Source organism: Leopardus geoffroyi, chromosome E1, assembly GCF_018350155.1.
Source record: "Leopardus geoffroyi isolate Oge1 chromosome E1, O.geoffroyi_Oge1_pat1.0, whole genome shotgun sequence".
In the NCBI taxonomy this organism is placed as follows: domain Eukaryota; kingdom Metazoa; phylum Chordata; class Mammalia; order Carnivora; family Felidae; genus Leopardus; species Leopardus geoffroyi.
The window spans coordinates 23,745,636-23,773,537 of record NC_059330.1 but is presented as its reverse complement, the minus strand read 5'-3'; the positions used below and the strand labels follow the sequence as shown (position 1 = coordinate 23,773,537).

General features: G+C 42.3%; 1 protein-coding gene across 16 annotated transcripts in view; it reads right to left on the bottom strand.

The window, feature by feature from the left end:
• Window positions 1-27,902, bottom strand: part of ACACA (acetyl-CoA carboxylase alpha) — a 278,038-nt gene that overhangs the window by 232,336 nt on the left and 17,800 nt on the right. For 3 of the 16 annotated variants that reach the window (XM_045490605.1, XM_045490612.1, XM_045490606.1), the window contains exon 1: window positions 3,134-3,392. The exons of 10 other annotated variants lie outside the window; for them this stretch is intronic. The gene's annotated coding sequence lies outside the window, so the exon portion shown is untranslated. Of the gene's footprint in view, window positions 1-2,614; window positions 2,785-3,133; window positions 3,393-6,158; window positions 6,266-27,902 lie in introns of those variants that run through there. 3 more of the 16 variants (XM_045490607.1, XM_045490611.1, XM_045490609.1) reach the window with 2 other exon arrangements.

The following is a 27,902-nucleotide window of genomic DNA, read 5'->3' as shown; positions in this document are numbered from 1 at the left end:
ACTTTTCAAACTTTTGTGTCATCATTTCAAAGAGAAAAACCATTTATACAAGATTATTCTGTCTGGGATGACCACTTCATAACCAGTACTGCCAGGCAATTTTAATTCCTGATGTCATGTGATGGTAAACACTAGTACTACTACTACAGTGAGCTTGGCATGCCAAAAGGATAGAATGAGCCTAAGTCCCAAATAACATCTTTGGAAGACAAAACAAACTGGGGCCACTAACCTTTGGGTGAGGCACTTAACACCTTGCTGAAGCCACTTTTCACTTCCTTCTTAAAACATCCTGAGACTAGATGGCTTATGGTAGCTTTAAAAAATGACAAATTGAGGGGCGCCTGGGTGGCGCAGTCGGTTGAGCGTCCGACTTCAGCCAGGTCACGATCTCGGGTCCGTGAGTTCGAGCCCCGCGTCAGGCTTTGGGCTGATGGCTCAGAGCCTGGAGCCTGCTTCCGATTCTGTGTCTCCCTCTCTCTCTGCCCCTCCCCATTCATGCTCTGTCTCTTTCTGTCCCAAAAATAAATAAAACGTTGGAAAAAAAAAAAATTTTTTTTAAAAAAATGACAAATTGACAAGAGAACTGTACATTTAGAGCATACATACTAAGATTGGTTGGTTGAACTCATAAGAACTTGTGCCCTATCAATCAGATCCATGTTCCCTGTGTTCATGCAATGTCTTTACATAACTATTTGTCATAGTTTCCCATCTATTTAACATCACCTTCGCATAGTCTATTACATTCAAATGGTGAATACTAAATTACAAAATTAATGAAACAAACAAATAACTAGTTAGGCAAAAATCTGTTGAAGTGGAAGATCAATGAAGACTTCCTTTAAAATTGTTAGTCACCTCCACAGGTATGGAAATTTTTTTATCAAGGGTTTGGGAAGATACTCGATGCATAGCTTTTATCTTTATTAACCTTTAAAAACATGTTAGATAATAATATAACCTCCTTTTTTTTTCTGAATTGTAACAATACTCCCCCAATTAGAAATACTAAATCCCAGGGGTGCCTGGGTGGCTCCGTAGGTTGTGCCCGACTTTGGCTCAGGTCATGATCTTGCGAGTGGTTTGGCCCTGCTTTGGGCTCTGTGCTGACAGCTCAGAGCCTGGAGCCTGCTTCAGATTCTGTCTCCCCCTCTCTCTGCCCCTCCCATGCTCATGCTCTGTTTCTCTCTGTAGCGTTAAAAAAAAAAAAAAATTTTTTTTTAAAGAAATACTGAATTCCGATGTCTAATTCCAACAATTTTTATTTTACTTCTTTCTTCAACCAGTACTATTAGAATATTAGCTACCAAAAAATGTTTTTAAAGAAAGAAAAACACTAGCCCTAACCTGTTAAGCCAGTCTGTGTGACAGGTAAAAAAATTCTCCTAGTCATTCACTGAAAAGAAAATAGAACATTACATGGTAATCTACACCTGAACCTGTTCACAAAATTTAGAGAGGTGAGTATCAGATGAGAGAGTTCTGAGGCCACCTTTCACAATACCAGTTCTTTGACATAAACCAGTCATCATCTGAACTCTAAGTTCATTAAACCAAATGCCACCATTTCTCCACCTTTCCTTCCATTTTAAAATAATTGAATCTTATGCTTGATGTATTTCTATTCTGCACTGGTAATTCAAAACAAAAGTTCTGCAACAGAAGTAAACACAGGCAGATTTGTAAATAAAGACTATGACAACTTTCATATGCCCACTTTACAATGTTTGTTAATTATTCTTGGATTCACAACAGTCCTCCTGTTATTAGAAATGAGGAAACTGAGGCAAGAGAAGGAAGTGAAAAGAAACTTGCTACTTTGTAGCAAGCAGGCACCCACCTGGACACTGCAGCTGCTGTCCTACTCTATTGGACTACAACCCTTTCCTTAAAAATGCCTGTCAGCGCATAACTCTTTCTAGTCACAGACAGCCAAGGCATCCCCACCAAGAAGTAATACACAAATCAAAGAACTCCTTCTCCCTGAGGAAAAGAAACCACACAACCAAAGCCAGTAACCTTCCCAATCTGCGCTTTGGATTGGGAAATTAAAAAAAAAAAAAAAAAAAGAATAAATGAATGAATGAAAAAAGAAATTCAGGGGACCAACTTCTCAGACTGAAGACCAAGTTATTAGGTGTACTCCACACACTGGGAAATTACAGAAACACTGCTTAAGTAGAGATAAAATCAGGAAGTCCTCGGGTCTTCTGATTTCCATCCTAAACTTAGAGCCCAAAACAAAAACAAAACAAAAATACCTGAAATTAAAGTCTTTTCCCCAAATAGTTGTATTCTTATATGCTAACATAAAACCCATAAGGCCTACAGAGGTCCCTGATATTTACAGCTGATTCCAAGTGTTCACTAGTGTTTACGTCCCATCTCCAAACACAGAATAGTGTTGGCACTGACCCAGGCAGGACCCCCACGCACATTTCCCTCTGAAATCATTAGCTTCACATCCACTTTCCTACGTTCCATTTCCGATAGATTCCCTTGGTCAGTATGGCAAATGGAGAGGAGAGCAACGACAGGCTTGTACTTTCACTACGTCCCTCACAGAAAACAATAAAATCTCAGGAGGAGGAGCTGGCAAGGGACAACTCACCTGGCCCCGGCTCCCACCACGATACAAAGACACAGCGAGAGCAAAAGAAGCTCTGCACCCCACACCTCACTCTGCGAGAGAAAGACGACTTTCAACGCAAGTGGACCTAATCCTCAACATCTCTTTCCCACGTGGGTCTTCTCCCTCTCCTGAGCACTGGGTCGGACTGGAGAGCGTCTGGAAGGAATCAAACCACGCCAAGGATAGGGAGGAGGATGGTGACGAGCTCCAGGCAGACACCCCAGTCCCTCCTTAGAGGCCCTGGGCTGTACGACTCCAAGTTCCGGGGTCTGAGTTCCCACCACCCACCCCGAGACCCCAGGCCCCTCTGCGTCTCCCCCAGAGGGAAACTCAAGGGCCCAGAGCTGCGGAGAGGGCTGGGCTGCCCAGCACAGGTCCGGACGGGATGGAGCCCGGGCCCGCGTGCTGGCGGGAGGCGGCCCCGGGCTACCGCCGCCCCTCCCCCGGCCCCAGCCTCGCCAGGTCGGATCACCGGCCCTGGAGCGGCTCTCACCTCACCTCAAAGCGGAGGCGTCGGTGGTCCGGCGGCCCGGGGAAGCCCCTGCGCAGAGGCGGTGGTGGACGGGAGGAGAGGCCGGCAGCTCCGGCGATGGCTGACAGGCTCGCAGCACCAGGCCGGCCGGGCACACGGTGAGGGGCGGGGCTTCACGGGAGCCGGCCCCGCCCCCGCCCCGCCCCTGCCTCCCACCTCAGCGGGCGAGCCCCATGAGGCGACTACGTCCGGGGTTACTCCGGGCCGTTCACCTCCGACCCCGCTCCCCGCTGCGGCTCGGTGTGGCCGGCCTCGATGAGAGGCGCGGGACCCGAGGACCGGGCGACAGCCAATGAGAGGAAGGCTCGGGGCGGGGCGACGTGAGGCGATGCTGATGGTCCGAGCGCCGCTCTGCCATTCGGGGCCCAGCGGCGAGAGGGCGGGCGGGTCCCGGGCGGTCGTGGCGCCCCAGGCTCACCCTTCACCGCCCCCTTTGGTGGGGGCGGGTGCAGGGCCCGCTGGCCCTTTCCGCCTGCCGGCGGAGGAGGGGCGGGTGGGGGAAACGGCCCCACGTGCACCTCCCAGGAGAGAGAGAGGCTCACGGGCCGCGCAAAGTGAGAAGCCAGCCAGCTTGCAGTACTGGAAGGAAGTCCAGCACCAAAGAGGACGGAGCAGAATAGGTGGTGTTCAGGCCCGTAAGGACCTTATCGTTTTCAATACTAACCCCTTGAAGAAGTGGGTATTGCATGCATGAATTGCCCAGGATCACACAGGCTAGTTTCCAAGTTAGTACACAGTACAGGCTAACCCCTATTCTGGAACAACATAACCAGCCCATTGGCTTGCTAGGCGGCCCGAAAGCAGCCCACTCCAAAAGACTCTGAGGTGCAGCATCCTGGATTATTGAGGGAAAGCCTCAGTAAAGGAAGCTCAGTAAGAAGGGCAGAGTGCCAATGGACAACAGTTCTTTCTGCCTGCCTTGAGCAGGGAAAATAGAGGGCAATAAATTCCGGATTTCTCCGGTTAGAGCAACCCTCCCAACCTCCATTGTGGTTCCGCCAAGTAATTGAACAGAAGCCAACCAGTTCCTCTACCTTTACCAGTTACTTCACAGCCACACTTTCATGGTGGCTGTGTGTTGAAAAGTAACAGTTAAGAGTTTCAGTATATAATACAACTATCAGATGGAAGAGGAAGAAAATTGGAGAAAACTGCACTTCAGAAAAAAAGGGGTGAGCTTAACCCCTTACAAGAATTTAATGAAGCACCCAGAGTACTTGCCTGATCTTTACACAGTCTTGTGCTAAATGTCAAGAGAAGGACAGTGAATGATGATTTGGTGAGAAGAAGCTCTATGCCAGAGGGCAAAAAGTACATAGGATAGGAGTACACACACACCTGAGGTCAGTTCTTGGGCTGAAGCAGAGGCAGAAAGATGGGAAGGTTCGTCAACAAGGGACAATATTCACCTAGGACTCCTCATAATACCACTAGGTGGTAGCTTCTCCAAGAGTTTACCAACCTACTTTAATAGGAACTGGAAAAAGAAATTTGGAAACATTTGGACCTTACAGAGCAGTGAGCCATTTTTCACAATGACTGTGTCTGTCGTTGGATGCATCTGTCAAGGAACAGAGATAGGAAAATTAGAACTTAAAGGTAAATGAGCATAACTTCCTGGTTTTAACAAGATGTTTGACTTGACTGGGGCGGGGGAGGCCCCAGGAAGAGGGAAGCTTTGCCTCTCTTGGAAAGAACTAAAAATCTTGAGGCTGCCTCTTTTATTTTTCATATACCTTTCCTATTTCTAAGTAATAGGAACTCTGCCCCCAAGATTCTTTCTTAGTGGTGTTGCTGTGTATCAGCCTTAGGAGCACTGCAAAACCAGGGGTAACTCTCAGGAACTTCTGTGAAACTTCAGCAAGTCCTTACATATCCTGCTTCTCACCTCACTGAATATTTGAAGTAACTGAGCTCTGAGAAGAACCAGACAAGGAAAGGCCTGATGAAAGAACCACAGTGGAAGAAAATGAAGGATGAGTTAGGATATATACCAAGACCACTTACATAAAATCTAGTTATTATCAAATATTAAGATGTGTAGGCAGAGAACTAGGTCTTTAAAACAATGCATCTAGAATTTCAACAGCTCCTCAGTGTTGTGTTGTTTGGTGCATGCCACAACCTGCTAGTTTAAGCTCTTTAGAGCTGTTCCATGAGTTCTTGCCACACAAGCCATTATGATCTGTAAGAAGTGGAGGAGAGCCAAAGGGTGGAGAGAGAACTTACTATACAAGACTAACAGGTGGAAGAGAAGAGAGTGAATGGAGTGGCATACTTCTAGAAGCTGAAACTAGACAGCTATAATGGGCTAAATTGTGTTCCAAAATTCGTATGTTGAAATTCTAACCCCCAGTACCTCAAAATGTGAGTATTGGGAATAGGGTCTTTAAAGAGGAAATTAAAATTTTAAATGGGGTCATTAGGGTGAGCCCTAATTCCAAATGACTTTTGTCTTTATGAGGAAAGGAGTGGTGCCTGGCTAGCTCAGTCGGTAGAGTATGCGATTCTTTTTTTTTTTCTTTTATTTTTTTTAACTTAAATCCAAGTTAGCATATAGTGCAACAATGATTTCAGGGGTAGATTCCTTAATGGAGTATGTGATTCTTTTTTTTTTTTTTTAATTTTTTTTAACCTTTATTTATTTTTGAGACAGAGAGAGACAGAGCATAAACGGGGGAGGGTCAGAGAGAGGGAGACACAGAATCTGAAACAGGCTCCAGGCTCTGAGCTGTCAGCACAGAGCCCGACGCGGGGCTCGAACTCACGGACCGTGAGATCATGACCTGAGCCGAAGTCGGACGCTTAACCGACTGAGCCACCCAGGCGCCCTGGAGTATGTAATTCTTGATCTGATCTCAGGTTTGTGGGTTCAAGCCCCACGCTGGGTGTAGAGATTACTTAAAAATAAAATTTTTGAAAAGAAAAAGAGATTAGGACACACGGACAGAGAGAAAACCATCTGTGAATCACAATTGATGAAGCACTTACCAGAACTGTGGCTTTTATGCTGGAGAAGATGGCTATCTACAAGCCAAAGAGAGAAGCCTCAGAAGAGACCAACCCTGCACACACCTTGATCTTGGACTTAATAGCCTTCAGAACTGTGAAGAAATAAATTTCTGTTGTTTAAGCCACCCAGTTGGTGATACTTTATTATGGCAGCCCTAGAAAACTAATAGCTCCCAAGTGTCAAATGGCTTCCAGGTCTTTCAGGAAGGTTACATAAAGGTATCAGGGACTTATCTTGAGCATTCCAGCTACCTTCCAGCCTTAAAGATGGTCTCTCTTCCTACTCTGGGGAAAGTAAGAAAACTCTAAGCAGTTCCTGTCTTTAAGGTGATACAGTCTAGTTAGGAAGACAAAACTAAACACGAAAACAGTGTCTATGTCTTGCTCCTTAGATGATAGCCATGTGAATTTTGTAAGAGCCATAGATGGGAGAGGATAAATTCTCAAAAATGAGTAAGACTTGGGGCACCGGAGTGGCTCAGTTAGTGAAGCTTCTGACTCTTAATTTCAACTTAGGTAATGATCTCAGAGTTTGGGACCCCCACGTATGGTGCCACACTGACAGCACGGAGCCTGCTTAAGATTCTCTCCTTCTCCCTCTGTCACTCCCCCACTTGTACTCTCTTTGCCTCAAAAATAAATAAATAAACATTATATAAAATGAGTAAGCCTTGAAATATATAAACAGTAGATGTGTCAATGTCCAAGCCATTTTGGCACTTTATTTTCAATTCTATTTCAGTTTAGGGCAGTGTTTCTCAATGTTCCACTGACCGCATGAAATAGAATCACTAGGTGCTTGTTAAACTTCAGATTCCCAAGGTGCCTGGGTAGGTCAGAGGCCACTCTGTTCCGTTTGAGCGTCTGACTTCCGCTCGTGTCCTGATCTTGTGGTTTGTGGGTTTGAGCCCTGTATTAGGCTCTGTGCTGATGGTTTGGAGCCTGGAACCTGCTTCGGATTCTGTCTCCCTCTCTCTTTCTGCTCCTCCTCTGCTCATGCTTTGTCTCTTTTTCTCAAAGATAAATAAACACTCAAAAAAAAATTCATGGGGTGCTTTGTTATCCAGTCCTGAACACCTGTGCTGAGAGCTCCGAGCCTGGAGACTGCTTCGGGTTCTGTGTCTCCCTCTCCCTCTGCCCCTCCCCACACATGCGCGCCTGCATGCTCTCTCACAAAAATATTTAAAAAATTATTTTTAAAATTATTTTTTTTGGGGGCGCCTAGGTGGCGCAGTCGGTTAAGCGTCCGACTTCAGCCAGGTCACGATCTCGCGGTCCGTGAGTTCGAGCCCCGCGTCGGGCTCTGGGCTGATGGCTCAGAGCCTGGAGCCTGTTTCCGATTCTGTGTCTCCCTCTCTCTCTGCCCCTCCCCCGTTCATGCTCTGTCTCTCTCTGTCCCAAAAATAAATAAACGTTGAAGAAAGTCAGTGCCTTGACCAGAATTGTGGCTCCAGTTGTGAGATAAGGGAAAAAGGCATAAAAGCCTTATCTGAACACTATGGAACACTACACTTCTTTGTTCTGGTCAGCCATTCAGGTTCATCCAGACTTAAGAGCCTGAGGGAACTTCACACCATGAAGTCAGAAAATGTCCTCAGGGAAGCCACTTTATAAGTCTGCTTCTGATGATGAAAGGTAGGATTACACAACAAAGAACATAGTTCATAGTAAAGATTCACCACAATGTTTTCACATGGACACTTGGGTTTTCACATGGGTACATGGGTTTTCAAAAGGCATTTCAGTTGTCCCTCCCTCCTTGTCATCTAGTCCTGAACACCTAGTCTCTATCCATATTTGGTAGTTACCTAACCTTAGCTCCTTCTTCCATGACACCTCCAGTATCTTCTTTTTTAAACCTAAGTCAACATAGCTCACAACTCAACAGCTAAAGAAAGTTTAAAGGGCCCTTTTACCTAGAGGCAGAAAAATGGACAAGATGGTTCGTTTAGGTCTTGCCCAATGCTGGGATTTTGACATTTTATATATTGATCAGCTTTATTATCTTCTCACCTCTGAACTCATTCTCCTGCAAATCAATAAAAATGTTCCTGGTGAGTTTACTTTCTACTCTTGTCCTCACTTTCTCTTCAGACTTCTCCAGTGTCTACATTACTCCTTATATATCAGACTAAGCTTTTTCCTGCTACATGTTTAGATCTCTGCTTATCTACTCCAGATACCCTCACTCTCCATTATTATTATATATGCAACATGATATATAATACATTAGTAAATTTTACTGAGCCTGTATTTTTAAGGAAAAGTGAGCCATCATTCAATTTCCTTTCATCCTTTTCTTCAGTCTTAAAGTTTTCTCATATCATAACTTGGACCAGAAGATTTCACAATCTTCCTGTCTTTTTTCACTCTCACCTCTGGTCAACACATTAGACCAGCAGGTAGAAGGCCATGTCCCCAACACAAATCTTGTTCATCAGTGGATCTGCTGTGCTCATGTGTACAGCAAAAAGAAAGATAAGGGAAAGCAAAAATGAATGAAAATAAAATACAGTTTAAATCAATGAATGAGTTGGCCATAATCAATTGAATACCATAATTTTGAGGGTCAATACAGGCAAGCAGAAATGAGAAGAACTGATTCTTGGAACTGGCAATCTAAGCCAAAATACCTCAAGAGCAGCAGGGACTTTGCCTTCTCTGTGTTGTATTGCAGAATTTGAGCTCTTTAATCAGATAGACCAGGCTTTCAATCCTGACTCTGTGACTAATTAGCTCTGTGACCTTGAGCAAATGACCCCTTTTCTGAGCCACAGTTTCCTTGTCTATAAAACTGAGGTATAAGAGCTACCTTGTAAGGTTGTGTTTTGGATTAAATGTTATAACCAAAATGTAAAGTTTCCAACACAGAGCTTGGAACATGACAAGCACACTGAAAATATCACTTCCCCTCTTCCTTCTGTGCCCCCTTCTATATCCTATGAGTGCTCGGTACAAGAACAAAATATCCTACAGATGTTCACTTAATTCAGGAATTTTTATGTTATTAAATTCACCACCCCACTCACCCGAGGCCAATATCCCAGTGTAATAGAGCATGTGATCAGAGACCTAGGGATAATCTGAATCCTTTACCCTGATTTGGAGGGAGCAAGCAAACAGGAGAAGTGACTGGCCTGGGCTTCTGAAAACCAATGGAAGGCTGGCACTCTGAGTCCCATGGTTGTACCACACTGAAAAGCCTCTTTGGCCTCTTTGGCAAGGATGTGGAACAACAGGAACATTCATGTACTGCAGACAGAAGTGTAAATGGGGACAACCTCTTAGAAAACAATTTGGCATTAATTAGTTAGGCTGAACATATCCTGTCTACCCTATAACCCACCTTCCATTTCTGAATTTATACTCCAGAGAAACTTTCTTCTTTTTTTATTTTTTTTTAATGTTTATTTTTGAGAGACAGAGAGACAGAATGCAAGCGGGGGAGGTCCAGAGAGAGAGGGGGACACAGAATCCAAAGCAGGCTCCAGACTCTGAGCTGTCAGCATAGAGCTCCACACGAGGCTCCAACTCATGAACGGTGAGATTCTGACCTGAGCTGAAGTCAGACTGAGCCACCAGAGAAACTTTCATATGTGCCCATGTTCATCGTTCATTATAGTCAAAAACTGGGAACCCCAGGTCTCTCGGCAGTAGAATGGATACATAAATTGTGGTATGTTAATACAGTGGAATATTATAAAATAATGAGAATAAACAAACAATTCTACAATGAAATATGGATGAATTTTACAAACATAATGTTGAGCAGGATGCCTGGGATGCTCAGTCAGTTAAGTGACCGACTCTTGATTTCAGTTCAGGTCATGGTCTCAGGGCTGGTGAGTTCGTGCCCCATGTCTGGCTCTCTGCTGACAGTGTGGAGCCTACTTTGAATTCTCTCTCTCCGCCCCTTCCCTGCTCATGCTCACTCTCTCGCTCTCTCTCAAAATAAATAAACTTTAAAATTAAAAAAACCATAATGTTGAGCAAAAAAAAGCCAGACACAAAAGAGTATGTTTCTGGTTATATAAAGTTCAAAAATAGGCAAAACTCATTTGTGGTGGTAAAAATCTGAATAATGGTTACTCTGAAGGTAGGTAATGACTGAGAGAGGACACGAAGAGAGGTATATCCATTTTGTGTTATACATAATAAAAAGTATACCTTAAAATACATAAAGAATGAATCCATTTATATAACTTCAAAAGCAGGCAAAAAAAAGTATATTTTTAGTGATACACATACAGTTGATGACTTAAAAACCTTGGAAAAATGATTGGGAGGAGGGAAATGAGTGGGATCAGAAAATAAACAGTTTCTAAGACACTGGCAATGTTTAATTTGGGCGATGGCTATATGCTGTCCTCATTGTTATTACTGTTCTTATTAATTAAAATTACACTTATTTTCTACATACTCTTCTATATGTATGATACATTCCACAATAAAAGAATTTAAAATAAACCAAACCAACCAAACAAAAGCATGCACCTTTAAAAGAAAGAGAAGCAGAGCATGGCATTAAAATAGTAATTTTAGAGCTGTAAGAGGTTTCAAAATCATCTTGTCTAACCATCTCAAGAAACTGAAACAGAGGCCAGAGAAGTTAAGTGACTTACAGTGATTCAGTCAATTACAGACCCTAATCTAGAACTTAGTAAACCTCTTAGCTTGACAAATGCTCCTTCTACAGACCCACCGTTTGATCCATCCAGTTCTAGTTTCCCATTATCTTCCAGAATCACATCTCTTACCTGCACACATCAGAAAACTTACCTAGAGCATTTACTTTCAAATGCCCCCTCTCTGTAAAGAGAGCTTTCATACTATTCTTACTTTCGAATCTTATACTATAATAAAAGAAGAACAAGAAAAGGGAAAAAAAAGATAACTTACCTATGTTATAGCTTTCTTTCCCTCCTAAATTAGAAATCTTTGTTGTAGGGAAAGGAGATCAAGAGAGATTATCCTCTCCTCCACATATACTCCAGACACTGAAAACCACTCAAAGTATGTAGTAATACAGAAAGGGACCCAGGTATTTTGCCTTGTTAATACAGCTCTCTTGCTTCTCTGTATCCCATGGTATAGCCACACCAACATGCAGGTTTACTTTTGGGCCTTTGAGACACAAAAGAAAAAGGGAAGGGTCTAAAAATCGGTAAAAGAAAACTCTTCCACTTTATCTTTGTCCAAGCACGAGGTTTCCTCTGGGAAGAGTGAGCTCTTCTGCCACCTTGTGACACAGAATGACAATAGCGAGCCCTAGATATTTTCCTACCGCTGCTCCAAGGGGGCAGCACTGGCATCTAATGTGGCATCTAGGAAAGAATGAATCTATAGAATACTTCAAATAGAAAGACGGTGGGGGGCAGTGCAGGGAGAGTGTCTGATACCAAAAGGGAGCAGAGGATCACGTAATCATGTTAAGGTAATAGTAAGCAAAAAGCATGAAACTCACGGAAGGCAATGGAGCCCCTTTATTCTCCCTACCCACCTGCCCTGCTAAGAGAATCCGGCAACTGCAGCAGGGAAAAAAGTAATGCTCTAGGTTCCAGTATTGCTCTGGAACAATAAAGATCTGAGGCACTTATGTTCCCTCCACTCAGTGGCCTCTCTGCTCCTTTACATAGCAAAACATCTCAAAAAAGTTACATACACGTTTTCACCTCCGATTCCCTCTCAGCCCTTTCCTGCTTCCGCCACTCTGCTGCAAGTGCTGTCACAAAATTGTCAAATCCACCGATATGGTCTTTATTATACACAACCTCAACACAGCATTTGACCAGCTGATTCCTTCCTTGAAAGACTCTCCTTTATTGGCTTCTATGCCATCTACCCTCTCGATTTTCTCAGCTCAGATGTCACCTCCTCAGGGAAGTCCGCCCTGACCGCTCTAAATGTAACCTCTGCTAGTAGTTCTTCACCTTATCACCTATTTGCTACTTCACAACTATCACAACCTCTAATTATCTTGTATTTGCATTTGTATATTATCATTAGCCCTCGGCACTAGTTTGGTTTCAACTGTGTTTATAGTCTGCTTCCCATCATTTCATGTGAACACAGACTTGGTCTGGCTCACTGCTAGAATAGTGGCTGGCCACAGCACTTGTTGAATAAACAAGTGAAAGGCACCATGGTTGCAAGCTCAGCACTTCTTCCACATTTCAGGCAACATGCTATCCTTTGGTGACACCTCTTTCCATTCTGTTTCCCCATCAAGATTTCCCTTGAGCTAAATTCAGCCAGATTTCAACCTGAATTAAAATGCCAGGAAACAGGGTAATATCTAAATTCTGCTTTGCCTTGGATCTCATGAACTCCCTCATGGAAAGTCCCTTGACTCAAGCTCCCTTCACACCATTATCAGAGTGTCAGGCTCCAGGACCTTCTTACACATAGTCCAACCTATGTTGGCTTCAATCAATTAAATTTACAGTGAGTAGAAAGACTGCAAAGACTCTTGACTTAGGCAGAGAATCTGAGTAGATCTTCACTTTTGTTGTATGATCCACCTATCTATGCTATCACAAAGTCTACAGAGTATACTAGATATATATACTCTTTGCTAAAAGATACAATTTTAGAAAAATTTTCAGGGGCACCTGGGTGGCTCAGTCAGTTGAGCGTCTGACTCTTGATCTCAGCTCAGGTCATGACCTCACAGTTCATGAGCTCAAGCCCCATGTCAGGCTCTGTGCTGACAGCATAGGGCCTGCTTGGGATTCTCTCTCTCTCTGCCCCCCACCCTCAAATAAATAAAACTTAAAAAAAAAAAAAAGAAAAAGAAAAATCTTCAACAACAGTCATCTGTCTAGGAAAGCCTTCCCAAACTTCAGACAGAATCACTCTCCCAGTGTTCTTAGCACTTCCTCACCACCTCTCAATGCAATAGTCATGGTGCAATGTGGTCTACCTATACTCACTTCACTATTCAGGGGTGTGAAAATGTGAAAAACTCGGTAGGTATGTTTGTGCTAATGCGAGTTTTTTTTAAAAAAAATTTTTTTTTTTCAACGTTTATTTATTTTTGGGACAGAGAGAGACAGAGCATGAATGGGGGAGGGGCAGAGAGAGAGGGAGACACAGAATCTGAAACAGGCTCCAGGCTCTGAGCCATCAGCCCAGAGCCTGACGCGGGGCTCGAACTCCCGGACCGCGAGATCGTGACCTGGCTGAAGTCGGACGCTTAACCGACTGCGCCACCCAGGCGCCCCTGTGCTAATGCGAGTTTATGCATGTAACTGAATAAATTCTAGGGATTATTTGTTTGGAATTCTCTAGTTATAGAGGAGAAAACTGAGATTTAGAGAACTCAAGCAAGTTTCTCAAGGTGACATAGTTAATAACAGGGCTTACGCTAAAACCCAATTCTATCAATTCCTAGTCCAGTGCTCTCTCCCATATAATTCACTAACTCATTCAGTACTAGTTTCCTGCTCTATTCTTGAAATCACCTTGCTTAATAGAAATCTCTATATCTCTTAATGTCAGTGTATAAATCTGTAAGCCTGTGTCAGTGAGCATGCACGTGAATGTCTATGTGTCCATCTGCAAGCATTTGCAAACCTTATTACTGAGTGTTTATGTCCTTCATTCTAGGGAAACCTCTAGGTAATTACAGTTCCTTATGTTGGCACCAGCAGTGAAGTTGGAGGAAGACTTTTTGAGTCAATCATTAATAGGCACATTTGGTCCTCTCTCCAATCACCTCTATTACTAGGTCTTAGGGAATGGGGCAAAATAGTTAGGGTGGAACCAGACTCTCCCAGGGTCAAACTTGGTTCCAGGGCAGTAAGAGCACCTAGCATGAAAACTAAGGGGCTATTTAAGAAGCGTGTGCTCAAGCTAACATGGATACCATCTTGGTTTTCAGCCTAATCATTATATTCTATGATGTTAGCAAGAAAGGTAAGAACAGGGAGCCTGGGTGGATCAGTCAGTTGAGTGTCCAACTTCAGCTCAGGTCATGATCTTGCAGTTGGTGGGTTCGAGCCCAGCATTGGGCTCACTGCTGTCAGTGTTGAGCCAGCCTTGGATCCTCTGTTTCCCTCTCTCTCCTCTCTCTCCCTCTGCCCCTCCCCCACTCACTCTGTCTCTCTCAAAATAAATAAACTCTAAAAGAAAGACAGAAAGAAAGAAAGAAAGAAAGAAAGAAAGAAAGAAAGAAAGAAAGAAAAGTATTTCTGTAACCTAGTATCTTAGAAAATCCAGAGAGCCCTAGAATGTGCTTGCGGGTCCATTCTACCAGATAGAAATAAAGCCAATACTCAGTAGGTGATGTTTTATGGTCATCCCCCGTATTCTCTTGCTTCTAGGCAGGACTGTAACTTATTTAACTCAGATAGTTGTTTCATGGTGAGAAGTCTTTCGAGAATGTGATGCATCCTTCTGTCTTATTCATGTAACTAACATTGAAAGTCCTCTCAGTGATAGATGGCTTTCTTTACTGGAGGGTGCTGTCACAGTTTCAGTACTATCAACACCTAAGACTCCCAAATTCATAACCCGTATAAGATGCTGTCTTTCTTTTTCTAAGGTGGTACATCCAAACAGTTGGGGATGCTCTTAGGATAGGAAAGGTCCAAGTAAGGGTGGGAGGGTGGAATGGTACCATTTGCTGCTCTCTGATAACTGTTTATTTAAAACATGGTTTTTTTCAAAGTGTCCAAACATTTCATCTCTGAAATTACCTAATCAGAGTTAAGGCCAAACAGTCAAGATGTAACATTCAAAGTGCAGTTCAGTACATTTAACAGGTGAAGAAAACTCACTACACCTTGTGAGTTATGTGCCAAAAGCATAAACTATGACCCATATGGTTTCATGGAAACCTGAAGAGATATCTTGTTCAAAGTTACATTTAATAAACTTTCAAAAGGGTTTGGGTTTTGTTGGTTTTGTTGTTTTGTTTGTTTTTGTTTTGTTTTGTTTTTTTGAGGCCAGGAGAGAGGCGCAGAGCGGGAGAGAGAGAGAGACAATCTTAAGCAGGCTCCATGTTCAGTGAGGAGCAAGATGTGGCACTTGATCTCACAACCCTGGGATCATGACTGAAGCCAAAATCAAGAGTCGGATGCTGAATTGACTGAGCCACCCAGGCATCCCTCAAGAGTTTTAATATAAGAAAGCAGGGGCTCCTGGGTGACTTAGTTAAATGTCTGACTTTTGATTTTGGCTTGGGTCATAATCTCATAGTTTGTGAGATCGACCCCACGTCGGGCTCTGTGCTGACAGGTGGAGCCAGCTTCGGATTCTTTCTCCCTCCCTCTCTCTGCCCTTCCCCTGCTTGTGCTCTGTCTCTCTCCAAATAAATAAATTAAATTAAAAAATATTTTAATATAAGAAGGCAGAGCAAGGAGAAGAGATAAGCAGCGCTTAAAGGAATGGGTTGATTAGTCTTTTCATTAACTTATTAATTTCATTTAAATCAATTTCACCTTTTCTTCCCCCTAAATGTAATGGATTGGTACTCAGTTTTCTTTGAGCTAGGCTAACTCCTACTTGTATATTGTTAAAGTCTTTTATGTTTATTTTTTGAGTGAGAGTGAGCGAGCGAGCAGGGGAGGGGCAGAGAGAGAGGGAGACACAGAATCCAAAGCAAGCTCCAGGCTCCGAGCTGTCAGCACAGAGCCTGATGTGGGGCTCGAACTCACAAACTGCGAGATCGTGACCTGAGCCAAAGTCGGACACTTAACCAACTGAGTCACCAAGGTGCCCCTAAAATCTTTTTTGATAATGTTTGATCTCCCCAATTGCAAGTTATATGAGAAGGAACTGTATTCCTTTGCATCTCCCTCTCCAATACTTGTAATTCTAAAGAGTACCCAATAAATTGTAAATCCTGACCTTTTTTTTGTTTCTTCCCCTCCCGCGCCCCCCACCCCCCACCCCGGCGAACTCAAAGATAGCAGGTACCATGTGGAACAGCTGCCTGGGCTCTTCCCAAAGGATGTGAGAAGGGATGTGCTAATGCAAGGTAGCGAATGGGCCCTTCCTGAAAAATCATTTTGTCATTCCAGATACTCTGTACCTTTAAAAGAGGCCCATCTCCCCTATTCCCAGCCCAGATCTTAAATATCTTATTTTTTAAAAAAATTTAATGTTTTATTTTTGAAAGAGACAGAGTGCAAGCAGGGGAGCAGCAGAAAGAGAGAGAGAGAGACACAGAATCTGAAGCAGGCTCCAGGCTCTGAGCTGCCAGCACAGAGACTGACACTGGGATCAAACCCATGAGCTGTCAGACACTCAATCAACTGAGCCACCCAGGCGCCCCAATAGGTCTTTTTTTGAGAATGGTTGTTTGAATTTAATTTATATTGAATGCAGACCGTAAAATACTTAAACTGCACAGATTTACAGTGAAAAGTGCTGATAGTGTGGAGCCTGCTTGAGATTCTCTCTCCCTCTCTGTCTGCCCCTCCCTGCTCGCTAGCGCTCTCTCTCTCTGTCTCTCTCTCTCAAAATAAATAAATAAGCTTAAAAAAAAAGTTTGATAGCTATTACTAAATTACCCTCCATAGCAGTCACTCCATTTTGCATTTCTACCCACACTGTGAGAACGCCTGTTCCCTCTCAACTGCTAGGCAATGGTTCTTGACATCAGCCTTAAGTTTCTCTGCTCTGCCCTCCTTTCCTTCCCCTACCCATTCTTTCTGTCTGTCAAGTAGTTTATGGTTTTGGCAGTTTCCCTTTACGTATAGGCAATCCCCTCAATGCTACCGTTGCACTGTTGGAAAAATAAAATTTGATACTTTAAAAAAAATTTTTTTTTCAACGTTTATTTATTTTTGGGACAGAGAGAGACAGAGCATGAATGGGGGAGGGGCAGAGAGAGAGGGAGACACAGAATCGGAAACAGGCTCCAGGCTCCGAGCCATCAGCCCAGAGCCTGACGCGGGGCTCGAACTCATGGACCGCAAGATCGTGACCTGGCTGAAGTCGGACGCTTAACCGACTGCGCCACCCAGGCGCCCCAAAATTTGATACTTTTAGAGAAACTGAGGGTTCCCAGGTAGAATAACAGGAAAAAAAAACTTTAAAAACTACATTCTGTTTAGAGAACCAGAGATTGGCAAATAAGTGGATTATTGGGATGTGGCCTAGGTACTGTAAATTATATATCCTCACATGACATAAATGTTTTCATTCCCCTGATTGTGCTTTCTAAGTTCATATGGTAACAATGTGGCAGGGGGGAACCCTCTTATTAAAAGGTTAAAAGATTCTAGCTCAGTTGGTTAATCGCCCAACTTCAGCTCAGGTCATGATCTCGTGGTCTGTGAGTTCAAGCCCTGCATCGGGCTCTGTGCTAACAGCTCAGAGCCTGGAATCTGCTTCAAATTCTGTGTCTCCCTCTCTCTCTGCCCCTACCCCACTTACATTCTGTCTCTGTCTCTCCCTCTCAAAAATAAATAAACATTAAAAAAATTTTTTAAAAGATTCTGATAGTGTTTGGGGGTTTTGGTCACTTGATATTAATGTAAAGTAATTCAACCAGATTGTTTTCCTCCTAACAGTTGACACTCCCCCCTTAAGTCAATGGCAGGTATCAATAATAGTGAATTTAAGTCATTCTGGAGTCTAGAGCCCTCTCTACAGGGTGGATTTTATTTGGATATAGTGTGCATTGTAGGACCCAGGCAATTAAGGGAACTATTTCTTAGAAATTTGGGACAAGGAAACCTGGGAGATTAAGGGGGTGGAGGGACACCAGAGATCGACCTGATGTAATTCAAAAATTTTCCCTGGGTATGTTTCTTCCTCCTTCCTTCATGGCATGGTGATTGCTTCCTGAATGCAGAATTTAAGCTAATACCCTGCACTATGTGAGTCAGTCAAAGAGATTAAATGGATGTTTATGGATTAGTTTGCAGACCTAATTGTTATTCACAACACATTTCTATGGAACAATGATGAATTCCAAACAACCAACTTATGAATGGACTTGTGAAATAACACTCATTTAAAAATGTGAAACTGCCTATTCTGAATTTAAACTTACATTGAATGGCAGGATGTCAGACTCCAAGTAGGGTAGAAATAAAAATTAAATAAATGGTCAAATATACAAGGTCATAAAAGAGATGCCCTCTAAAACTACAACACTATGGTTGACATCAGTCTGCACAGAAAGCTGTCCCAAAAACAATCAGAAGACAGTTTGTGAACATGTGCACAGAACAAAATAGGAATTTGAAACTGTAAGGATGAGAATGTACTACAACAGTTAGTCGTCAGAAGACGTGGTTCACCATGGAACGTAGAAAAATTTAAGAAGAAGACTATTTATTACTGTTTATGGAATTTGGCCAAGGAAAAGATCCTCTATTACAAATATTCTAAAATTTCTTTCTGGTGGAGAAAGATGACTCATTAGTCTTTATCACTGATAATTTACACCATCTAGTTCTTATTGCTCAGATTCTTTATTAGTCAAAAAATTCTAATTAGATTTCAAAAGAACCTATATATTTAGAACAGGGTACCTAGAAGAGAAAAATCCTACCTGATCCATTTAATGGATACATTCTCCTATGTAATTTTTTAAATTTTACTTTATTATTATTTTTTTTAGGGAGAGTAGGCGTGCACAAGTGCAGGGTAGGGGCAGAGGGAGAGAGAGAATCTTAAGCAGGCTCCATGCTCAGTGAGGAGCCCAATGGGGGCTGGATCTCATGACGCTGAGATCATGACCTGAGCCGAAACCAAGAGTCAGACACTTAACCAACTGGGCCACCCAGGCACCTCTCCTATGTAAGTTTTTTTAAAATGTAGTATATAGATTTAGTATATCGATTGGCTCTTTGGAATTTGATTAGTGTGAACTAACTCCTAATGATTGTTTACCCCATGTGACACTGGGGTATAGAAGGAATATCACCAAATGAGTGTTTATTCTGTTATTAATGATCATTTCTGACAAGTTAATTAATTTCTCCCAGTGCTTAGTTTCTACAGCTGTAGAATAGATTTGGCCAGATGATATAATTTCTAGATATAAAAAGGTTCAGGTCTGAAGCACAAACTCAACAGAATTATGTAAGGCCTGCCAAATAAGCTCTTTATATTATCACAGAAAAATCTCCAAGACAGATTTCCACTTAAATATATATACCTAATGTTCCTATTTAACATAAATTCTTTTATGATAAAGTAAAGCATCATCTCATCTCCTAAATTATCCATTTCATACATTTGGAGTTTGTATGCCCTTAAAGGGGCATTCTTGCTCAAATATCCTTAGCTAAAGAAAAAGTAATACTGCAACTCCAGCATCACTGGGAATGGAGTGCTTAGATTTATAGATGTCCTCCACCTAAATGCTCAATTACCTAACAGATGAGACCTACAAGAACTGCCAACATAGATGGACGTTAATTTCGAAGCTTAGGCAGAACTGAAAATACACTGACAGATGAAGCTAATTAAGTAGACTCTGAAAACAGGGACTCCAAGGAGGTAGGAAGACATGCCACATTGAAATACTATTATCCCTGTGGCTAGAGGGCACAGTTCTACTAGAGGATCACTAGGTTTTTCCTTCTCTTTCAGTCATAATATCACAAAGTTTGCAAAGTGTTTTCACACCCACTTCCTCATTTTTGTTTCTGATCTTCACATTACTCCGTGAAATAGGTAGACCAAGAATTACTTTATTATAACCATCTTACCGAGAAAGGAAACCAAAACATGGAGCACTTATGTGACTTGTCCAAAGTGAGATTTGTTTATCTTCCATCTCCTCTGTCTCATGACCACATTATCACTTCGGAGAACTGACTGGCACCATGCTGAAAATACTTCATATAATTTCCTCGTTTTTCCTTTTGAACCTGTTTGCTCTCCATCTCTGCCTATCTTTGCCAACACTGTCTTCCTGATTAAAGTGAAATCAGGGACTATTTCTTCCTTTGTAATTTCATGTGCAGTGTCCAGTACTCTGGCCACTGGCCTCTGAAGTCAACAACTATCATTTTCACATGGACTTAATCAAGACTTGGGAAAGTAACTTAGAAAAGTCAAGCAGGACTTACAGACCTTAATTTAATAAGCAGTGATAAGACACCATTAAAAATGAAATAGGAATGAACCAGTGTTTAAATTGGAGTAGGTCAATTCTGGAGCCAAGTGAAGTTAGTACCAGACAACAGCCAGAATCCATACATGTCTCAACACTTCCACAGCTGGTTTAAGTCACCATCGTCTTTCATTTGGATTTCTGCAATAGTTTCCTAACAGGTTACTCTGCTTTGACCCTTGCCCCCTATAGTCTAACATAGCAGTCTAGTGATCCTTTTAAAAACAAACTCAACCATCACTCCTCTGCCCAAAACCTTGCCATGGATCCCCATTCAATCTGAATAAAAACCAAAGTCCTTAAACTAGCCTCCAAGTCTCCTGATATAGGCCCATTTCCTTTAGAAATTTCGTCCCCCACTACAGTGCTCTGTACTCACTCCATTCCAATCTCACTGGCCTCCTTGTTTTTACTCTAAAACTATAATATGTCAGACACACTCATTCTGCCTCAGGGCCCACATCACTCCCCCTAGGTCACTGCTTTCCTAGGCCTGTGCTTAGCCAATCCCTCACCTCCTGTAAGTCTTGGCTTACTTCTTATTTTTTCAACGAAACCAGCCTGTATCACAGGTTGCCCAGCCACTGCCCACTCCCACCCCCAGACTGCTCCCTTACCTTGCTATGCCTTTTTTTCTTTTTAGTAGCACTTACTCCCTTCTAACATACCATAAAGTTTACTGTATTTATTGTCATCTGTTTCCCAGTCTCCCCTCAACCTTCCCTCCCTGTTGCTTGTTCCCTTGCTCCAATGCATCCAACTGATATAGCCAAAGAACTGAAGCAGCCCTGGTACAGAATAGATAGCATTTAAAAATATTTGCTTTCTGAAAGAATGAAATTGAGGAGTGCGTGAAGCTGGGTGGTCTTTCCTTCTTCCAGTTCTCTCTGCTTTCCCCAAACTGCTCTCAAAGTAGTTGACTTAGACTCTAGTCAGACAGACTTGCAGCAGTCATTAAGGCAAATTATGGTATTTCACATCATCCCTTGGACTTTGGAGCCAACTTTTTTAAAGGAGAAAACTTTCAACAGTGTTACACCCTCCATTGTTATTATTACAGGCTGAAGAATGATAAACAAGGTATGGTCTACTCCCTCACTCTGATCCTACGTTAGTTAAAGCCTCATGGGGATTTAGTCCATATCTCTTACTAGTATCTCTGTCCTCATTTATTCTTGGCATATTTTGTGTCCACACCCTAAACCTATGGACAGATCAATGGGGCCACATTAGAAGTTTAGTATCAGCTGGGTAGAGATAAGGTTTTGTCAGGTACAACAAAGGCAGGATGAAGTTTTCTTGGTTGTCTTTTCATTGCTTCTTTCTTGTTTTATAGCTTGTTTACCAGGGACCTCCCAATGTAAGGTCTATGAAGTGATGGGAGCTGCATCAGAGACTTTTCCCACCACCACCTCCATAACTCTTGGGAATAAAGAAGGAGAGAAAACTACAAATATTGACGATTTTTCTAGCCCTTTGAAACAAGGTACAGAATAAGTAGGGGTGAGATAAGAACAGAAAGGAAAAGAAACATTTTTAGCCCCAACATAAGTTTGGGTCTTCTAGGATTTCTTGGGGGGTTGAAAAGTTACATGGAGTTTACACTAGAAAAATCACTCCATTTCCTATGGAAAAAAATCACCTTCTCTATAAAGAAGATCCCAGAAATAGTTTGACACCATTAATAAGCTTTTACTTCCACGCAAGTGAGCCTGCAGCCAGATTTAGGGACAGAATGAATTGTATTTGTGTGGTAGGTGATTCCAGCAATTGCATGTACAGGCACACAACATTTAAACACTAAGCATCATTACAGTGAGGACAACAACCAAGAGCATATTTTCATCTGCACTGTTTTTAGGAAATGGCTCTCCCTAAATTGGCCATGACACAAATTCTGTAGATTTCAGGTTAGGTTACATCCCAGTTCCAACAGGAGAAACGTAAATATAACAATAATAAAAATGCATATGAACCACTTGCCCCAAGTTTGCCTTTTGACCCAAAAGCAATGCCAATTCACCTTTGTTCCTCCTCATCCCTTACTAAAGCCAAGAGGAGCATGGGAAAGGTGATTTTCTAATCACACACAGTGCGTTGGTCAAGCACAAGGGGAGAGACCCTGAGAGGGAGTTGTTGAAAGACAAGTTCAGAACTGCTGTGCACCCACCCCTCTTCCTCCCCTGAAAGCAATGCCAAGAATCATTCCTACTTGGTTATGACAAATCTCAAATCCCAGAGAAGGTGACTTATTGAGAAGAGGCTGAAAAGAAGGTTAGAGCAGCACCCATGATGCCCACCCCACTCCTGACTCTTGAGTCTGAACTGGAAATCCAGTCTATTGCCTCTGAATCAGGCTGGGCCTAGTAATCTGAGGAGCCAGAAGACCTTCAAGTCAGAGAGTCAATCACTTCCCTCTCTCAGGTTCTCTCTTCTCCCTCTTCTACTCGTCTCTCTCCTTTTAGACATAGAGGAGAATCTAGAGAAGAGGCAGAAATGGAGTACTGTGATCAAATTTCTGATTGCTGTTACCCTGTTGTTTAGTGGAGTCGCCATTATAGTGTTTGCCGTTTTTGAAGTCCCATGCCCTGTAAGTGTGTTGATGTATGGAGTCCCTGGACTTGATCTATAAAGACTTTCTTCTGTTCCAAAGGCAGGTTGGCATAATGAAAAAAGCATGGACTTTGGAGTAGACCTGCCACTCACACTCACTAGGCTGGGTGGCTTTAAGAAAGTTGCTTGACTTCTCCAATGTCATTTGGCTCATCTGTAAAATGGGACTAGTGATATTAGCCTCTCATGGCATTTTTAATTAAGATCCTGTGTGAAAGCCACCTGGCACATAGGAGGTGCTTGCTAAATTTGAGTTCCTTTCCTCTGTTGTATTTGGACATTCTCTCAGGAGGAAAGATCCAATGGGACTGAATATTTTCTTTAAAAAAGATGATTTTCTTTAAATGGCCTGACAGGAGGTTTGGAAGATAACCAAATGCATACAAGCCACCTGAAATTAACACCATTTTCTCCCTTCAGGGTCAATGCCGAGGAGCCAGAGAGCTATGCCAATGCCAGAGGTTGTGCAGAAGGCAAAGGAAGGAAGGCCAGGAACCTGAGGCAGCTGAATCCCAGCTTGAATTTCAACCCAAGAAGGAAAGTGGTCTCTGTAGGGTTTACGTCTTTTGCTGGAAAAAAAATGAGGTTAATATACACATGCTGGGAGACAGGAAGTTGTTTCAGTTATGAAGCAAATGTTGCTAATTCTTTTATGTGTCAGGAAATAGGTAGGTATTTGCACTACCGTTTTGTTTTCTTAACATCAGCCCAGCCATGGGCACCTGGGTGGCTCAGTCAGTTAAGTGTTCAGCTTTGGCTCAGGTCATGATCTCGCAGTCTGTGAGTTCGAGTACCGTGTCAGGCTCTGTGCTGACAGTTCAAAGCCTGGAGCCTGCTTAGAATTCTGTGTCTCCCTCTCTCTCTCTGCCCCTCCCATGCTCATGCTCTGTCTCTGATTCTCAAAAATAAACAAATGTTAAAAAAAAATTAAAAAAAAAAAACAGACATCAGCCCAGCCATAACAAAATAGGGTACTTATTGAAAATACATTATTTCTGAGCCTCAGCTACAATCAATCAGAATGTCTAGAGTGGGGCCAGGAATCTTACTTTTAAGATTTTTTAAAATATATTTTTTAATGTTTATTTATTTTTGAGACAGAGAGAGAGACACAGAGAGCAAGAGAGAGGCAGAGACAGAGGGAGACACAGAATCCGAAGCAGGCTCCAGGCTGTCAGCACAGAGCTTGACATGGGACTCGAACTCATGAGCTGTGAAATCATGACCTGAGCCAAAGTCAGACACTCAACTGACTGAACCACCCAGGTGCCCCTTTACTTTTAAGATTTTTAACAAGCTCCCTAAGTAGAAGTGGATTTACTGTGAAATTAATGAAGCTTAAACTTCAGGCCCCATGGGACTTATATAAAGCTTGTATCTAACTTTGTATTTTTAAAATTTGTATTCTTTTTCTTTAAAAAGGGTACCCTCAAATTTTATGAGTTCAGAACCCACAGCATACGTATCCATCCCTGCTCCTAGGTAACACTCATATATACAACAAAGTTTAGGAACCACCGCACTGCAAAGTTTGAATACTTAGCAAAGCAGCTTCTTTCCTCCCAGCCCTTGGGTTTCCTGACAGCATCGTAAGCTCATATTGCCCTCTGGGGTCTAAAACAGACACAACACCACTGTTTCAGCATGGCTGCTTTAAAGCCAGTTTCCCTGCCAGAAGTGTACTCAGCCTTTCAATTCTAGACAGTGATGTGTGTCTTCTCTACAACATCCACAATCCTTGCTAAGATGAGGTCTCTGATACTTTTAAAATTAAAGATGGGGGCGCCAGGGTGGCTCAGTCAGTTAAGCATCCAACTCTTGATTTAAGGTCAGGTCATGATCTCACAGTTTGTGAGATCGAGCCCTGTGTCAGGCTCCATGCTCATTCATTCTCTCTCTCTCTCTCTCTCTCTCTCTCTCTGCCTCTGCCCTGCTCACTTTCTCTCAAAATAAATTTTAAAACTTTAAACAAATAATCCAGCACAGTGTACTAGAAGCTGAATAAGTTCTGGAGATCTAACACATAGCATAGTGATTATAGTCAACAATAATGCATTATATACTTCAAAATTGCAAAGAGACTAGATCTTAAATGTCCTTACCACAAAAAGAACCAATAATTATATAACATAATAGAACTGTTACAATGGTAATCATATTGCAGTATATAAAGGTATGCAGTCAACATGTTGTACACAAACTTACACAATGTTATGTGTAAATTATATCTCAATCTTTAAAATTCAAGTACAGCAGGGGCTCCTGGATGGCTCAGTCAGTTGACCATCTGACTTTGGCTCAGGTCATAACCTCATGGTTCGAGCTCTACATCGGACTCTGTGCTGACAGCTCAGAGCCTGGAGTCTGCTTTAGATTCTGTCTCCATCTCTCTCTCTGCTCCTCCCCTGCTCATGCTCTGAGTCTGTCTCTCAAAAATAAATAAAACATTAAAAAATAAATAAAATAAAATTTAAGCACAACACTCTTTTCACCTAGGCATGCTATCAGAATATTTTAAAAAATTTGTTTTAAGTTTATTCATTTTTGAGAGAGACAGAGCGTGAGCAGGGGAGGGGCAGAGAGAGAGAGGGAGACACAGAATCCAAAGCAGGCTCCAGGCTCTGAGCTGTCAGCACAGTGCCCGACGCGGAGCTTGAACTCACGAACTGTGAGATCATGACCTGAGCCAAAGTCGGACGCTCAACCAAACAAGCCACCCAGGCACCCCGGTATCAGGATATTTTTTATCACAGTGCTTCAGGTACCCAATGCCAACTTACTTGTCACCTCTGGTGTAGGTTAATATTTTCTATAATTCTGTTTCTGCTAATCTTGGATGATGAGCTAGTGTAAATTAGTATGATTTAATCAGATGATGTATATTCAGTTATTTAATCTGCATTATCATTTCTATTAAACACTGGAAGATATAGGCCTGAATGGTAATCAAAAGTCTAGTCCAGAGTTAGAGGTAACCATGCAGTAGCAACATGGATTGAATTTCTCTCATCAACAAAATAAGCTACTAAATGATAAAGGAATTAATAAAAAGAATAAGCAATTTTATAGACATTACCTCATTTGAGCCTCACAAAAACTGTGATAGTTAGAGTAGGTATCAACATTTTATTGATACTTAAACTCGGGCTCAAAGAGGTTTATATGACACACAGCTGGTAGAAACAGAACTAAAATCTGGGTCTTTTAGTCCTATACTGAAATTTACTGAAAGCCTTCTATGTGCCAAGTTCCCTACATTTAAGAGGCTCATAGTCTATATTCATAATAGCTAAGCATCTAGAAAGTACACAGAAAATCAGATGGGACATGGAATCAGATATACCAAGAGTAGAATGGGATTAGTAAAAAATATTTGGTCCACAGAGACTCAGATCTGTCTCTTTTCAAACACAGTGAGATTTTGTGGGTCTGATTCAAGAAATGAAGTAGAATCCCTGTACATCTGGGATCCAAAGTAGATACACACTCAGGGCCTTTTCCATTCAAGGCAAACAGGTTAAGCAAGGGGTGGATGGGCTCTTTGCTAGAGGGTTATAGGGCCCAACCAATTGTAGGTTCTCATGCATAAGTGCACCTTGCTGATACTTTCTCAGTGTAAATACAATAACTTTTCGTAGAATTACTGGCTAACAAAGAGGCAAAATGATGTGTACTTGGAATTAAATGGGGTTTTGTATTAAGCCATCTCTTTGTTGGTACATGAAGAAATACCCATTTGCATCCTTCTTTATCTCTCATATTTCCTTTCAATCTCTAGGTTGGATGAGATGCTCCCAAGTCATCAAGTCCAAAGACAGCTGCAGGGATCACTGTTATCCATGAGACATACTTCTGAAAAGCTCTTCTCTGCTTCACACATTGAATGGAGGATACTACACTGACTTCTCCCTATTATTAACCAATGTCAGCAGGTTCTTCTGAATTTTACACTCGTATCTTCAGCGAGGACATTACAAGCAAACAGCAATGCCAGACCAATGAAGAAGGAGCCTGGGCTTAGCAGTCAGACTTACTCTCATGCCATTGCTACTGACTTAGCCACAAGCCTCTGAGATTCACTCTGTCCATCCACCAAAAATGGGTATCTTTTCATCCCATCCAATGAGAACAAAAAGTCTTCCCTCTGAGCACTATGAATGGACCCATTGCTCTCTTTGACAAAAGGTTTAAACATGCCTCCAAGGAAGTGGGCAAAGCAGCCACTAGTGTGGTATAGTTCACTAACTCCTCTGTGATCCTCACAGTTCATTTCATGCTCGCTGGCTCTCAACCAGCTTAGGGTGGGGGATTCCTGTGTTCCCAAGCTGATGTTCATAGGGTTATGCCTTAACCTCTGCCACCACATGTAGCTATCCACACACTGGTGAGGGGAGTATAACCCTGAGCATTCCAGAAGTCCTCCTTCTAAGTCATCCCCAAGGGGCTTAGGGACTGCATACAAATAGGACACACGTGAGGTCTCCTGATAATCCACAACTCTTCCAAGTGGGCCTGACATTACACCATACATGTAACGGTGAGCTGTGTATATTTTGAACAAGGATTCCAGAGCAAGACAACTATGATGATCTTTCTTACAACGCCTCTGAGAAAGTCTGACCTGCTCAAGTAAGAGTCTGGTGAGGAAGCAGGACCAGCTGATGTTAAAGGGAACAGGTTAAAAAAAAAAAGGAACACCAGGAGGGATAAACTGTTGTTTTGCTTTTATTATAAGTGTCTTGAAACCATTCCATTTCACTTTGGTGAAATGTACCTGTGTTTCTAAGTTAATTCTGTTTTCTTAGTTCTCTGGTAAAAACCACACACAAATTGTACCCTTCTCTCTTTCACTTCAAGTACCGTCCAAAAAAGTGATTCTCAAAACAATACCAATAAGGGAAAATATCTTGCCCTGAGCCCTGATTTGAGATTCAAGCGGATCCTGGAAGAGATGGAACAGATACAAAGCATGGAAAATGAAAGTTTTGCAAATACAGTACGTAGAGAGGACAGAGCACTGGGGCTGC